Here is a 17,926-nt window from a genome sequence, read left to right on the forward strand (position 1 = left end):
CTTCAAGGTCATGGATAATATAGCCTGGAAGACAATATTGTATTTAGAGAACACTGTGTTCAGATGTAATGCACTGTACACTGTAACTGTTTAACTAAAGTCACACACAATGTTTTTCACCATATACATTGACATTTGTGATCTGGAAAACACATAATTCAGATTGAACAACCTAACATACACAAGTCTTCCAACACATCACAAGACAGTGGGTCTCAATGATAGAAAGGTTGGTCGGTCTGGAAGACACTGCAATATAATAACCTTTGCCTTCACTAGACATAATGAGCAGGTTCTCCTTAAGAGGACTGGACTATGTATAAGCCATTAACTAAACCTTCTGCCATCTTTATCCAGCCATGTTCGTCAATTTAATATGACCTTTTATTTTTTGTGTCTACTGCACCCATTTGCTGTTTCCTGTCTATGCTGCCTGCCTTCTGGTCACTGCAGTCAATAAAAGTAAACACATCAATGACAGCTCTTTTATTGCACATTTTTCACAGAGTCTGGTTCATTTGCACTGACTGTATAATTCCTGGGCTGATATGATGATTCCAGTTGCTGTTATGTCAGTTATTAAGATATTTCAATGTGTTTTTTCAGGATCCAGATTTTACACTTATCTGTGAGGCTTTTGAACATATCACAACACTATGGGTTTTCAAAAATGTATTTTAGTTTTAGTTTTGCCTGCTTTCAATAAGGAGTTCAAACCAGCAGGAAAACAATGGATAACTTGGCGCTGCATGAACTGTAGTGCCAAATGTGCCCCATAAAAAATCTGTGTCATAAAAACGAAGTCAAGTCATCTAATATTCACATTGCCTTTTATGTTGCCTGTGCATACATATGCAGTGAATGCAGTATGATAAATAATAGCATTTCTTTTACATATATTATATTCCATTTCTGTATACATTCATGTTTAATGTAGTACGTATTGAGTGGAAACTAGAAAACCAAAAGGGAGTTCTGTATGAATAGCTGCTGCTGTCATGTATGGGGGAGACATGACCCCCCTTCTGGCAGTGTTTTACCTTGCAATGCCCCCCCTCCCCTCCTTTTTTTACTCCAGCTGTGTGCTCCTTGGGTCTGTCTGCATCCTGTCTCCTTAGGCTCTAAACCATCATTAACAGGCAAAGTAAGCTGTAGCTTTTCCCAAACCCCTTCGCTCTTTCTGTCAGTGGTTTCACATAAACATAAACCTCCTATGCCGGGCCTGGCATTCTTGAAATGTCAAAAGAATTGTCCCAAGGCTTTCCGGCCCGTTAAATTAAGCCAGACATGCAAAACTGAACCTCTAATGAAGTACATTAACCTGGAGCACTGAGCATCCATTCACAGCACTGTGTTGTTTGCTTATAAGCCACCATGGGAAAAAAAAGGGAGTGAGGGGAGGGAAAGAGAGAGAAGATACACTTGACAAGCATATTATTGAAGAAAAGAGTCTGCAATGACTTGGTGGCTAGAATACACTGATAAAATGCAGGATCTTCTTTAAGGATGGAAAAAGATGAAACACTTTGTCCAACATCACTGATACCACTTACAAAAGAAGAAGAAGAAGGAGGAGAGAAAACAAAACTCTCTCTGGACCACATTTGTCTGCCAGACACAGCTGATGTGCCCACAGACTGCTGCATCAAGATGAGCTACTGTGTCCAGCTTTTTGAAAAGGCTTTAAAAATGCATTTATCCAGCCATACATTGGAGATGATTTAGTGTCGCTGACTTTCTGTAGAACTCACACAAGTTTAGAGCAACACTGAGATCTGTCAGCTCTGGACTCCACCAGGAGAAAAATCTCCTCTGTTTGTGTCATACAGTTTATTAAAAGTGCATTAATAGACATTTTTACTGTATGATGCACAAAAATGGCCTAATCTGCGACTGTCCGTAATATTTAGTGGGGAAATTGATCAATACCAATGACTGAATAATTACTTTGCCAAGTGTGAATATTTCTGGCCTTCAGAATTTGCTCTCCATCTCCCTCCATTTACAACTGCTTGAAAACAAGGGTTGGTGCTAAAAGCAAATGCAGAGCCAGAGCACATTCTGTTCCCATGCCATAAAACAAATTACAAAGGACCTCTTAAGTTAATGTTGGATCTCTGCTCCATTTATCCAGCTTACTCATCTCTTGTTAAAATGCGTATTTAATTGCAGGCTAGCATGAGCTACGTCAGAGAATTGCAGCTCCATCATTGCGAGGAGAGACTGACATGCAGGGATAAGTAGGTACTTTTTAAGATACAGGAAACCAGGGCTATTTACTCTGCCATACAGGCCATGTTACAGTAGAGAAGCATAATGTGACCTTTCACATGCGCTGCCGCTTCTTCTTCACACATACACTGACAGAATATATGGATGAATTTCTTTACACAGTTCAAACAGCAGGGTCGACAGAGGTGAGGAGCTCTTGGAGCAGTCAGAGGTCAGTGAGCTGCTGAGGGGAATTTCAGTGCTCAAGTCATGCACCATTGAATTTACAGCAGTCGTCCTGCATTAACTTGTTCACGAGGGAAATACTGAGATAATGTGACAGTTTCCATTACTTTATTTGATTATCATTGATTGATATATATATATTTAATTTACAATTACATTTACAGCAACATGACATTTCATTTGACAATATCGTGACAGAGAAATTATTATCTTGTTGGCTTTTTATTTTTTGACAATAAAATGATAAATAATGAAACTTCATCTTGGGATTTTTAGCCACTGTAGCAGAAGTAGCAATGAAGATCTGTCTGTTGGTCAGTTGATAAATTTGGCCACTTTGATTCAGACTGAAAATATCTCGATAGTTGTCATTACATTTTGCACAGACACTTGTAGCTCCCAGAAGATGAATCCTGACTTTTGTGATTCCCTGACTTTACACCTGGTGCCACCATCAGGTCAAAATTTTAATTAGACCTGTAAAACCTGCAAAATGTAGCATAGTGTTAAACATTGTCACTGTGAGCATGATAGTATATGCTAATGTTAGCATTTAGCTCAAAGCGCTTTACCAACACACAGATCCTTTATTGTGGCTGTAGATTCTTGGTCTTGTTATTCTCTGTTTGAGTCTATCTTTGCCATATCGCCTTTATTTTGTCCTGTGTACATTGTCCAGTAAGAAAAAAAGACACAAAAAAAACACACTGTACTTCACCCTAAAAACCTGATTAGATGGTTGCTGAAATGTTATTGAAATGGGTCAGTTAAAGTACCTGAAACCCCGTGGCTCTCCCACACATCTCTAAAAGGATGTTACATATTTCTACTTCTTCTAGGATCTCTCCCTGGGGGCTTTTTATTTCAAATGATGAGTGACAAGTCCAGTAGATCGCACATCATCTAGGGTAATACTGGGGGATTTACATTAGCCTCACTGACAATATATCCAATCTGTCTAAGAGAGAGTAGAGAGAGCAAGAGGGCAGACAGCAGACCCTAGAGCAGGACCTTCCAACCCACTCGACAACTGTTGGCCAGTCTAATGGCTCTGCGGTGAAAGGAGTGGGAGCAGAAGGAGAAACTGCACAACTAATGTGACCATGTCAGTCCCACATGGTTTAGCCTCCATTGGGAATACTTGGTCAGATTTATTATTAATCCGGTCCAAAAATGAATACTGATTTTAGTCCAACTGAAAGTGGTAACTGAAACAGGATGGTAAAAAGGCTGTTAAAGTCAGCCTACATGGGCTCACCAAATACTATATAACAGTCCTGGTCTTAGATTAAAACAATGCAACATATGCACAAAAATTAAACACTGATACATATATTATTTAATTTATTACAGTCTCAGAAACTGATCAAATGGATCATCAAGGGTCAAAATACACTTTGGTTTTTGAAAGTTTGCTTTGAAATCTACATTGTGAAAATACAGGAATGATAAGCTGACAGATAAATGAGCATATGCAGGAAGCTGCTCCACACCATGTGGAACCTTCTTATAGGTTTCCTGTGGGTGACATTTTGACAAAGAGTCCCCTTTGGCAGCCACTACTTTAAGTTGGACCACTCAACACTAGTCTTTTAGGAAACTCAATTCATCATGAATCAGATTAATCGAGTTAATAAATTGAGCCAATTATCCTTGTGCCGGCCCATTACTAACTTATTTTAGATGACAGCTAAGTTCAGAATGATGGACAAGGAGGAACAAGGAGCTAGTTCATGAATTTCAAGCCACATCGAACATAATAAGTGTTGAGTGAGTGGCAGCATCACTGATACAGCTCCAGTGATGCAACATGATTCAGGAGTAGTTCAATTCGATGAACAGATGAACTTGATATAGAATTATTCTGGTCAGTTATCAGCATGTAAAGTCACACCTGTACTTATGTAACTTTTTCGTTATCAGATTGTATAAGTGTATCCAAACTATTTCTCCCATTTTTCCCAAAATATTTGGCTTTTCACTCTTCACATTTTTCCACCCTGCAAACTATGACACCCCAGTTAACTAATGTCAGTTAGTTCACCTCCTGTGCTGTTACCTTTCTCATTATTCCTGACTTGTGCCTCTGACACTGTCTCCTCCTGGCCATATTCAAAAATGCCTTACGTCCAATCAGTAAAGACAAAAATATGTCTGTGAGACTTATACTTGTATTATGTAGAGCGGGGGAGCATCAAAATCAATATAATCAAAATCTTTTCAAATTTCCTCTGAGTCATCTGCGCCCATAGAATTGGATTTCACACGCACAAAGCCAGTGTCACTGGCAAGCACTTGCAGCTGATGGCTCACGGGGGGAAAAAGAGCTCAGAGCTGCATTGCCAATTTTTATTTTTTTTTCGAGGGATGTAGATACTGGCAGCTCAAGAATACACCAGAAGTCATAACACAATGTACTGCAGTGCTGTTATTACTGTCATCATCAAGGTTATTTTTCATGCAAAATGAGAATGAGAGTGAGCAGGAGATTGACTAATTACCTGACAAAATAAATCTACATCTTCACCAAACACTTTATTAGGAACACCATACTCCCTTTCCTCTCCGAACGGGGGGGCAAAAGTGTGCATGAAAATCCCAGGTTTCACAAGTTTCAGAAATATTCATTCCTCGCCAACAATCATGCAGCGGTCACAGTCACTGAGTCACATTTTTCCCCATTCTGATGTTTGATGTGAACATTAACTGAATCCTGTATCTGCAGGGTTTTATGCATTACGCTGCTGCTACATGACTGATTGGATAATTGCATGAATAAGCAGGTGCACAGATGCTCCTAATAAAGTCATTTCATATTGTTATGATGGTATTGTTCTGACAGATAGTTAATAGGATAAAAACCTTTTTACAGTTTCGGTCGGTCAACAGTTGGTGCTGAACAACACATTAGAAAAGACTTTAAAATCCCCTCTAAGACAGCCATGTTTTGCAATGTTTTTCGATGAAAATGTGTAGCAGCTGAGACTGTGATTTTATTGTCGGCACGGCTTCCATGTTTGAGTCATTCTAAGAACACCAGCTGCTGGTGACATTATCCAACACCTTATGTTGTATCGATAAAGTACTGTTGCCTATAAAAGTCTGATTTCCTCACACTGAGCTGCCTACATGAGACTGTTCTCTCTATTAGCCCTGAACACAACAACCTGCTTGTTCCCACTGTGGGGGCCTCGTTTGTTAATGCCCCCACCCCTCAACTTTTGAAATCTGACATGATATGAAATGCATTGAAAAAATGATTGATAAAAATGCCTTGAGAGAATCAACATAAAGACAGTTGAAATCACCATGCCAAAATTAAATCATCATTGCATCTTCTAAATAAATCATGAAATACACACAATGCCACCTGCAGAAGCACAGTGAGCCTGAAATAAGTTGCTTATCTGCATTTTGCAGCCACTTTTGTTTCTTTTATGCTCTGCTGTTGGTACCCTTTGAAATCAAATGTACCAGACATATACAAAAGCAAACAATGATGGTTATAAAAGCCCTCACTAGCATAATGTTCTGAGGACTACTAAGCAAGGTGGAGGCTGGGCTGGATAAGTGTAGTCGTCATCCACCAAATAATAACACTGGCAAGTATCAGGAGTCAGGTCTGAACAAGCATCAACCTGAAAAATGAAGCCAACATGGAGGTGTTAAAAACTGTAGTTCCTAAAATGACCACTTGATGATGGCTCCAAAAAGGATTCAGTCCCCGTAGACAATATTAAAATGCCCGAATTTACAGCAGAAAAAAACAGGTTCGATCTCTATAGCTAATTTCCTCCTTCAAGACAACTTTACTGGGGGTGAACTGTTATATAACTCATCTGTTTAAACTTTATTAAAGCTTAAATTTATGCATAATTGAAGGTGTGCTGCTTTGAGTTACAGGTGGATGAACGTATGCCTGCCACAAACTGGCATGCACAGAAGCTCCGGACACACCCCTCCTCTTTGCCCATTTTTGGATTAGCCGGGAGTTAGGTACAGTCAGGTACTGCCAAGATGGCGACAGTGGAGCAGTTCACTCTGAGCTTCAAAACCACTCTTCAGAAAACCTATGGGTGACGTCACCGAGACCACGTCCGTCTTTATTTCCGATCTATGGGTCTTAACAGGCTGTTTGTCTAGGCTGCTGCCGCAGCTGGAAGCGCCTCCCTCTGCGTTAATGGCTGTACCTCTGTCTGATCCAGCAGCGGAGGACCATTCATGTGACCACATGACCAGATACAACACAATTAAAATTTTATGCATGCTTGAAGAACTTTCACGATCAGATGAAGATGACAGCTTTGTTTTTTTCTATCATGCAGCTCACATTCAGATTCATTTCTGTATTGTGAGCTATAAGCAGTGAAGTGTGACTGTACAGCGCCTTGCTTCTCCTTCAGATCAGATCAGATTCTTTATTGATGAGATAAAGCAGCCTCAGTCAGGTTGTCCATTATATCACACAACCTTTCTTCATTCGATCTGAGCTTGTTGCAATCTAAAGCCACAGTGTGACCGGCGGCTGACCAGTATCACCACCTCCCTTTGACCCAGGCCGATCCACTAACCATTTTGAGCCGGCCGTCCCCTTGTTCATTCATTTTACCACAGCCTTTCCTGCCTAAGCAGCATAACATTCAAACTGGTCTGTTCTCTTCTTTGTAGGAGCGACTGACTAATAGATGCTGTGCATGAACACATTTCCATTTCCAAAAGAAAACACAAAATCTCAATCTTGTTTCACCCTGGTCTGGAGAGTTATTATTTTAAAAAGAATAACAAGGTTTTGGGACTGAAAAAACAGAATTAGACGTTTTGAGCTTGTATAATAATAATGATTACAAATAATGCAAAGTATATTGATGTAAAAATTCACAGTTTCACAGTGTTCTTTCAAAATTCTTGCTTGATAGTCCTCACCATTTCTTTACATGGTTTGAGTGATTTACAAATTTGGATAAATAATTATATAGATTATTAGATTTCATATTCTTATTAATGTGAGAATAATTAAAGGAATAGTTGTGTTAGCTTCCAGTTAGCTTTGCACAAACTCTGAAAACGTGGGGGAAACAGCCAGCCTGGTCCAAATACCAACAGCTCTAAAGCTCACCAGCCTCCTTGAGACCAGCAGTTCCCCTGTTTCCAGGCTTTGTGCGAAGCTAAGCTAACTGGCTGTAGCCTTATATTTAAGGAGCAGACATGAAAGTGCTGTCAATCTTCTCATGTAAGTCTCCTCCACAAAGCAAATCATCCTTTAAGTTCTTCCCAAAATGTTGAACTATTCCTTTAAGCACCCTGGTGTTTTTTTCATCACTGGCAACTACCCAGGGTTCCTTTATCCAACTGTTCTTCTCCTGTTGAGCTCCACTCATGCTACTAAGAGACTGGTGTTTTGCTTAAGGGCACCTTGATGGTAGCTACTATAAGAGCTACTATGAGAGAGATCAGAGTTTCTCATCCCACACCTGGATTTTCTATCTTGAGTCAACCTTGCAGTCAGAGGTCAGGTTAAACCTTCAGGCTCAAATTTCTCATGAACCACCATCCTCAACTCCAGGAGATACCACCTTAATACATTAATAAGCACATTTCAAGAGCAGTAGAATAAAAGAAGACAAATCAAAGTCAGATGACCATTAAATTAAATTAAATTAAATAACCTTACATAACTAATAAAGTGTAGAAAGAATGGCACTGTGACAGTGACAGTATTAGTTCTTTTATTCAGTTAAGGATACCGTCCTCCCTTTTATGAGCACATTTTCACTGGGTCTTAGATAAGTTAATTGAAATGTAGTGCTGCTGTGATAGCAGCTTCCAGAATTGAAAAATAACCATTCTTCGACATTTGTCAATTATGGCAGGTTTACACTCGGGTCATTTGAAGGGTGATAAAGTGCAGCGTGCTTTTTTATATTTATCAGTAGCTCTATTCAGTTGTAGGATAGGAAATTTAAGGTCACGGTGAATGACTGTTGGATGTATAAACTGTTATAAAGTCAGTGTTATGAAATCAAATCTTTATTTCAATCTATTCAACACTTTAAATACATTTAATTGGTTGGGTTAAATATCGTGACCAAGACTTATAGTTAACTGTTCTGTTAGATTGCATGAATTCAAAGAGAAAATAGTATGAAACTCTGGAGTATTGAGCCCTTTTTTCCACTGCTTAATAAGTACTTGATTTTCATATTTTTGCATATTTGGATGAATGTTTTTTTTTTTCATGTCACCTTCAAATGGAGCCATCAGATGATGAAAGCTTTTTGTGGAATTGTCAGCTGGAGCCAGAGCTCCTGCAGAGTTTAGACAAGGTGGCTGAGATTGGACTTCAGAGTGCAGAGAAAAAAAAAGAAGATGAGTGACATGAGAACAGACAGAGTTAAGGAGACAGTTTTATCTGATCTATGTGTGGTTTTCTTTTCCTCTATGGTTGCTCTCTGTGTCTTTTCTGGACTAAATGCCAGTAGTTGGTGCAGCACAATGGACGGACATGAAGAAAATCGCAGTCGAAAACTATTAAATTTTTCCTCCATTGTGATATGTGCTTCCTTATACGGGCTCCCTGTAGACTCTCATATACTGTGGCAGCACATGAAAGCCTGTCAGTCATTCACTGCATTAGCGTAAAGGCCACAATAGAATATATGATAAAAATTTTCTTCAAAAACACTCACTAGTTGCCTCTTTATGATTCAGCATGACATTTTAATTATAAACAGCACAAAATGACCACTATGAAAAAAGACAAATGAGTAAAGTTGACTATACAGATATAGAGTAGCTGTCAAAATATAAAATATGCCAACATTTGAAAAAGCAGCTATAGCAACAACAGCTGCAGCATTGTCAAAACTCAAATCAGAACTAAAAAGAAACTAAATCAACGTGATAATGAGACATGCAATGCTCGTTTAAATTCACATTAACATCGTAGAGTTGTAGCTGAAACTATTGCTCACAGTGATTTGCAATACAATGAGTTAAAAAGGTAAATTAGCTCAAAATGTCTCCGTCTCCAACATCACAAGGAGCTAAGAATAGGAGAGGTCAAAGGTCAGAGTCACACTGCCCTGATAATAGCAGTAAAAAAATATCCCTGTGACTCAAGAATGATCATGAATAATCACTCTTGTTTGTTGTTGCACTTCCACCCACACCCTAGCACTCGCAGTCACTCACTGCGCGCACGCACACACACACGCGCACACACACACACACACACACACACACACACACACACACACACACACACAACTTCAACCTTTTGAAGTGTAATGTATGAAAATTACTTTCTACACGATAGCATGCAGCACCCTCCTCGCACCTCTTATCTCTAACTGTGTTTTGTTTATCTGCCTCCTCACCGCTGCTCTCCATTTATCAGCTGCTCTGGCATTCCTGTTAAAGCATCCCCGTGGCTTGTCTCTTGGACAATGATGGACACAGGTGGTCAGAGAAAGTGTCCACATGGCTGAGACCAGAGCACTGTCCTGGGGCTCTGGCAGTGGCCTTGAAGGCTTATCATCTCTCCACAGAAGTGCTCTTTCATGCTTTTGATCTCGTGTAAATTAGTTTCTCTGGCTTTTTCTGTTAAAGCAGTTTTCCTCCCCAGCCCTGTCACAAAAAATCCCAGTGGCGATGGGTATGATCAGAAACTTATGGGAGTGTCATTTCTGGTGCCCTCATGTCTGTGGCTGTGACCTTGATTGACAATCGTTAGCAGGGTGGTGAAACACAGCAGTGGACAGTGAGATATGTACAATGTGTCCATTATATGAGCTGACAACACTTAAACTGAGCTGCCATCAAGAGGTCACAACTAACCTTTATTTATTCATTTATTTGCATTTCACATTCAAAATCTTCTACATTAGACTAAAAATTAAATCAAAAATCAAATTAAATAAATAGCAACAATAAACAACAAAGTCTATATGAAAATCAACCTTGGTGACATTAATTACATGCAACATTAATAAAGAACAGTAGCATGTGTTATTGTACAAAAAAAAGTCTAGATTTTAAATTTTTTTACAAAAATAGTAAAACAATATGAATTATAAAATACATTAAAAAAACAGCAAAAAACAAAGAGTGTTCAGAATAAAAAAACAAACAAAGCAAGGAGTTTTTATATTACAAAAGACGGAGCTATAAATTTTACTTTAAAAGTCATTAACATAATTAAAAAGCACCTCTCCGCCCTGCAGCCTCTCTGATGATAAAGTTGTGCCGGAGCCAGGACTGTGGTTGTTGTACCACCAGGTTTGGCAGTTTCAATACTTTATTTATTATTGAAGGAGTAGCGTGCAAGGAACTCCCAGAACATACAGGCATGTTCAGCCGCAGACAATCATGAAAATAATGCTCAAATCATTGACTCAGTTTGATGAAACATGAACTTATCTACCTTCTTCCACTTTTAAGATTGGCTTTGTGCGACCACAAGGAAACAGACTTCCCCATGAGCTGTGTCCTTAATAAAGATTAAATGAATGAATGATAATTTATTAATTTATAATTAATTATAATATCTTATAATACTTTATATACTATAATTATATATTATAGTATAGTATACATATATAGTTAATCTTGTGCATTTCTTAAATTATTAAAGTCTGTTTGCCCTGAAATTACTGAGAAATTGATACAGTAAATGAATAATAATAACATTGTTGCGGCAACTCTGTCTTGGTTCTGGGAAGATAAACCTGCAGTGTATACACTCTTTGCTTCTCTGCTGCACACAGTAATAACCTCATTGGTTCAGAGAATCCATAAAAAAAACCATTTGTTATTTACCATAAAAAGCTGTATGTGTTCCTGACAGGCATGTGATTGAGTAATTAACAGAAAACGAATTGCACAATATTTGTAAAATCGATCACAGGCAATGCAGTTTTATTAAGAAGTCGCCTGTTAGTTGATGCACGGAATTGCTTTATTAATCATTACACATTGCTCACCTCTACATGATATTAGTCACTGCTAATAATTAAATAATAATAATAATTATAAAAAAACAATATCAGTATCAGTATTGATGATAATGTATGCTAATAGTTTCTCTTGATTGTACATGTGGAACAGTTTTATAAGCTGCATTTTTTGTGCAACAAAGCTCAGTTAGTTTGAAAGAAGCTACTTTTAGAGACTACATTTTGCTACATGTGCCATCCATATTGGGTTTAGTGGAAAAACATGAAAAAGATTGACAGACTGACATCATTAGCTTTAAGCTATTGCTAATTGTCAGTGACCATGTGTGATAGATGAGATAATCAAATCCATTACTGCGATGAGGAAAAGCAGATCTTTTTTCCCCCTTAAGCATTATGTGTGTCATTGTGGTTTTTTTTGCAAGGGCCAGGGGGCAGAGGAAGTTTTTGTGTGATCCTCAGGTGTAACTTTAATTTCTCATTGATGAGCCCTCGCTGCACCGACGTGAAAGAGAGACTGGATATTTAACTGCTCTGCGTCTGTGCTTCCTCCCCGCAGGCCAAAAATGTTATCTCCTACTTATTATTTGGCTTGTGATATCAAATGAATTGCCAGACAAGAGAACCACTTCCAAATCATATGAATCAGTTTGAAATACTTGAGTCACAGTATCAATAAACTTCAGCCAAAGTCGGCCTACCAGACCTGCTCTCCCAACAATAAGTGATGAGAAAAAGAGGAAAAAAAGGCTTTACTATTGGGACTGGGTATGATGTATAGCAGGAGGAATAGTGTTATTGTTTGTGGCCACAGTGAGGAAGAGAGCCCATCTTGCTGAATGGCAGCAAATCAGTAAATTTCCTCTCTGTTTCCCTTTTCTCTTCTGTGCATCCCAATGAGCTTAACACAATATTAAAATATGGCAGAGAGCTGATGAGAAAAAATGAGCATAAAGCCCATCTGAGCTGCTGCTGCTGCCGCTTCTCCAGTCTGTCCCTGTTTTCTGCATTCACAGATGAGCTGTATCAATTCTGTTAAAGCAGGCTACTAAAGTTTCAGTAAACCTTTGCTGGTAAATGGACTACACCACCCAAACCGCTTTACAGCACATGCCACAATCACCCATTCACACACACACTCATACATCACACCAACACATGCACTCATACACTGATGGAACAGCCACCAGGGGCAATTTGGAGTTTAGCATCTTGCCCGAGAACTACCTACCTTCTGATTTATGGATGAACCCGCGCTCTACCTCCTGAGCCACAGCCGCCCCAAAGACTTTGACAAAGACTGTGCTCAACCCATCTACAGTATCATGCATTTACAGTCTAAACACACAGGAGATGAGCACATACACACACACACACATACACAGCAAAACAGATGCATTTAATATGCTCGTCTGAAAGGTCAAGTGTTCAAAGGAAATTGCCTCGTCCAACTTATTGGGGAATGTAATGAGATGGAATTGTTTATGCATCTTCTAAACACTTGTCACAATTGATGTTTTTTCCCTGGTTATTCTAACACATAACAGAAAATGAGAAATCACTTCAGGTTCCTTTAATATGCTCCTGGTCAGTCCTGTCTTTGATTCTGGATGTGAAAAAGATCTCTTTAAAGCCTGTATAAACACTCAGTGCCTGCAGCCCATGCGGTGTAATTGGTCACACACATGTTGTAGGTGTACTGATAATTCCCATTCAGCATGCCCAAGCTTGGCTTTGCCCGTTGCTATGCCACCTCTTGTGGTAACCAGGGAGTTTGTTAACAATCTTATTTATTTTCCTGAGGTACAGGAGGTGGACGAAATAGCAGGAACTACTTCAATATTATACAATCCAGCACAAGAGCCTTGCAATATCGAGTTTTTGTGATGCTTGTAAGATATCATGGAGGTATTGAATTAACTCTACAGAACAGACATCTCGGGGGTGAGTTTGTAGCGTTGTTGTAACAGATTGCAGTATATTTACAGAATAGAGAAAATGTCTGAACTGTTTTTATGTTTCCTGCCAATCCACCTCATCACACAAATAATGACCAATCTCCTTTCTGATCAGTAAATTCAAAAGTAATGTCATGTTCTTAAGGACAATACACGTGTATGTGTAAGACACGTGTCGAAACATTTGCAGTCATTCATTATTTTCTATGTAAGCCCACACATGGTTGGCATCTTTACATGCATCACTGCTGGCTAGCTCAAACTTTTACAAATTGCATAAATGATATTTCCAAGAAAAGCAGTAATTTTTGATTTCACGTGTTGCCACTAGCCCACACATTTTTTTTGCTTTTCTTGTCATTAAATGTTACATCATTGACTAACCTTTACCTTCCTGTGATATGTGTTTTTTTTTTAACCTAGTTGCCATTGACCTGGGTTCTTGAGGTTTTCTATTCCCATGACTGATTGCTTATCCAAACTCTGACCATTCAGTTTGAATGCCTAAACGTAACTGTCTCCTGCCTTAGGGTGCATCCCACCCTCACTCTGATCTGCAGAATACTGACTCTGAACCATCTCACTGTTATCCCCATTTGGATATTCAGTGACCGTCACCTCAATTTATAGGTGACTGTCACCACAACTGCTCCACATCTCATTTATGAATGCTGTCTCAGTTCTCTCTCTATTCTACAATGCAGACTGGACGCAGGAACAAGTCTCCTCCACCTCCTCTTTGTTGGAGCTCTTCTGGATTCTATGGCCTACTGGATTATCCTACTGACCAACTTGTGTGCATAGCCTCAGTCAGAACAGCTCTGCAATTAACCTACCCAACTTAATGGCTCTATCACCCGCCATGGGGCACACCATCTCCTCCTCCTTTTCTATTTAATATCCCTCTTCCTTTCTTTGCTGGTGGCTCTCCACTGCAAACCGTGTGCTCGCTGGACTGCATGGTGAGGGCCATCGACATGGTTTCCTACCCTTAATCCTGTTCATGGCATTAAATGACACACTTGATTATATGGCATTAAATGTCATGCAAAAATTTTAAAATATGTAGACATGAAATGCAAAGTTTCCCCAAAAAAGGTGTGCTACTTAAATGCAGCCCATGAAATGCTTGGGCATTTACAGCATCTGTCTTTGCACTGTTTGCATCTCATGTCCTGCTTTCATTTCCTAAACTTGTTGTATTTCCATTGATTTTACACATCAAAGTCTGTTCATAGGTCTTGGGGAGGGCTGCTAGAAAAATCTTATAAAACCTTTTGCGACTCCAGAGGGAACAATGCAAAGTCAACTGATGTCACTTGAGGCAACATCTGTTGGGTCTGAAGACTACAATTTTGAAAATAATCATTTTAAAAAATCCTAGGGGTGTGGGATTCAATGTCAGACCTCTGTGCCCCTTCCTCATATCTGCTTGAGGCTAGCAGCTTGAGGCTACATTAGCTGCTACTAGCATAACCAACCTGAATCTCCAATTTAACTGTAGGTGGTTCAGTTGCATTGTGGATTATGTAGGTCCCGGGTTTTAAGAAGACTGTATGGAATAAAATAGACACTATCTCTGGTTCTGCTGCACTGATATGGATTTTTTTTCTTTTCTTTTTGTCCAACAATTTTATAGAAGTGCAAATCCGTGGAGTATTTCTTTTAACCATAGAGCTGGCAGATCAGAAATTGATGAGTCATTTATGTAGAAGTCATATGCATTTTTGGAAGGTACTGAAAAACAGTGCTCATGTGGGGTTGATATGGAAGACAACTTTGTTTTTTTTTCTTTTAGGTTGGGTGACTTGTTGACAGGCCTGCATATCAACAAGTCCTAATGTAATTGCATTACTCAAGTCTCTGCACTGTACACACTGTCGCTGTGAGGCTTGTAATGTGTCATAGAGGTGTGGATTCAGCTCTACATGTATATCTGAGGCTGTAGTTGTTGTCAGCCAGACCATATATTATATACTGTATTAGAATTTGCATTTGCCATACATGTTTGTCTGTCAAAAAAAAAATCTCTTGGGTATTAACAGTACAATATAACACACAGCAGCTTATCTACCTGTGAAACATTATTATTATGTCATCCTGTAACTGATATTACTGGAGTCTGTGTTACTGATGTCTTTTACAACGATTTTAGAAAGACAACGCAAATTAGGGAAAAGCAAAAGAGGAGCAGAGCCACATATTACATAAAAGTGACACAGAGGATTTGTTCCAGGAGACTTCACCCAATTCAATCAAGTGGGTTTTTCTGGATGAGTTCTCATGCGATTCTTGCATCTCTCAGGAGAAAGCACTCAAGTTAACCTGTCCTTTGGTAATAAAGAAATGAGCTGTTCTTTGGTTACAAGTATGATATACTGCAGGATTCTGCAGCTCTTGCTGCCCACGCAGACATATACAACACCATCAATGTGTGGTTCTGATATAGGATAGATGTGATTTAAGATAAACACAAAGCTTGTGCTACAGAAAATGGACCAGACTCAGTGAATAGCTCCCTAAGCTTAACATGTCCTATGATAACTATTAATTTAGCTGTACAGACTAATGAGCAGTGATAACTAACATGTCTTTGGGGTCATCAGGTGGGAACCTCCTTTCACCAGTGTTTCGTCTAGTTGGTCCCACGACACCTCCAGGAGGCTAGACAGTGATCACTGGCGTCCCAGAGTCACTCCCCTAATGCCAGCCATCACTGCTCCTCACACCACAACTATTTTCTTTATCTTGCCTATGCTACCACAAACAACACCATCATCAACTCTGACAAAACACACTAACAGATTAAACAGATTCAGCAAACAAAATCCCCTAAACAGTTGGAGAAAGTGGCGGCCATTTTGAATGAGGGAGGTAGAGTCAAGGAGAGATGCCTTTTGTGCTAAACTCTCCCCCGCCGGGTTAGGCTGTGCTCTACCCCCCCCTACTCCCCCACTCTACAAGACATCAAACAAACAAACAAACAAACAAACAATCAAACTCACCTAAACAGCCAAAGACACACTACAAACCAATTCAATACAAGCAAACAATACAGGCCACCTCACCTGGACTAACCGCATGGTCTCAAAGAGGCTCACACAGGCCACACCCCTACTTAAAAACACTTCCTCTTCCTGGATTTCTTCCTTGCTTCTCCTAAGAGTCTGTCTATCCTAAGTGCTCCCCCTGCTGGGCCCGCAGCTACCATTACTCCTTCTCATCCAATCCACTGACTGGATCTTGCTGCCTCATCTGACATGTCCTTTACAATTTTCCTCTGTCCACTTGCTCCTAACTCCCTTACCAAAGAGACAACAGACCTTGCTACAAATCCTCTACATCCTACTTCCACTGGACAAATCCTAACTTTCCATCCTCGCTGCTCTGCTTCTGCCCCTAACTCTGCATACCTGAGCTTTTTCCTTTCATATGCTTCTTCAACTAAGGCCTCCCACGGAACAGCTAGCTCTATGAAATATACTTTCATTCTACTCCTAGACCACAAGACTATATCAGGCCTTAGCTTTGTAATGGCTATTTCCTGGGGAACAACAAGCTTTCCTCCTAAATCTACCTGCATTTCCCAATCACAAGCACCTTCTAAGCTGCCTTGCCTTCTTGTTGTCTTACCAACTTTTTCTCCCTCTTGAACAAACTTGATTGCAACTTTCTTTGTTTTAGGTCCTCCTACATTTGCCTGCCTCCGTAACTCTTCAATTAGAACCTGGTTATGTCGCCACGTATACCTGCCTTGCGACAGACTAACCTTACACCCTGACAGAATGTGCTTTAAAGTTGCAGTACCTGAACACAATGAACATAGTGGGTCTCCATTTACCCAGAGTTTTAGGTTCTGGGGAGTTGGCAGTACATCATAAGTTGCCCCTATCAAGACTCTAATACTACTTTCCTCCATGCTCCAGAGTTCTTTCCAGCTAAGCTTTTTCTTGTCTACACCTTCCCAATTCACCCACTGTCCCTGCTTAGCCTGGGCCACTGCCTTAGCACCCCTTAATAATTCCTCCTGTCTACGAACCTGCTCCACGACTAGCTTTCTCTTCTCCTTGGGACCTGCTCTACTCCACACCGGTTTGGTTGGGCCAAGCCCCAAGCCTCCCCGGCCTATTTGGACATTACCCACAATCTCTGTATGCCTAAGCGTTGCTTCTGCCTCCTGCACTGCGATTCTTGGATTCCAGTTTCTCCCCTTGATTGGGTTGGGAACCACCTTACTAACTACCGCATCTTTGCTCCCAGATAACAGGAGCTCTGTCCTAACCTTGGTACATTTAAACTCCTCCACTAGACTAGTTACTGGGAGCTGAAGTATACCTTTCCCATACAGTGCCACTGTGCTTAAACATCTAGGAACACCTAGCCACTTCCTAATGTAAAAGCTAACTAATTTTTCCATTTTTTCTGCAGTGGATATTGGAATCTCATATACAGACAGTGGCCACATCAGCCTGGGAAATAACCCAAACTGCAGACACCACAGTTTCAACTTTCCTGGAAGCCCTGATTTATCTATTCTATCCAGTCCCTCAGCAACAT

The sequence above is a fragment of the Seriola lalandi genome, unplaced genomic scaffold, assembly GCF_002814215.2.
Source record: "Seriola lalandi dorsalis isolate HSWRI2012SDOR001 ecotype SW California unplaced genomic scaffold, Sedor1 jcf7180002054257, whole genome shotgun sequence".
In the NCBI taxonomy this organism is placed as follows: domain Eukaryota; kingdom Metazoa; phylum Chordata; class Actinopteri; order Carangiformes; family Carangidae; genus Seriola; species Seriola lalandi.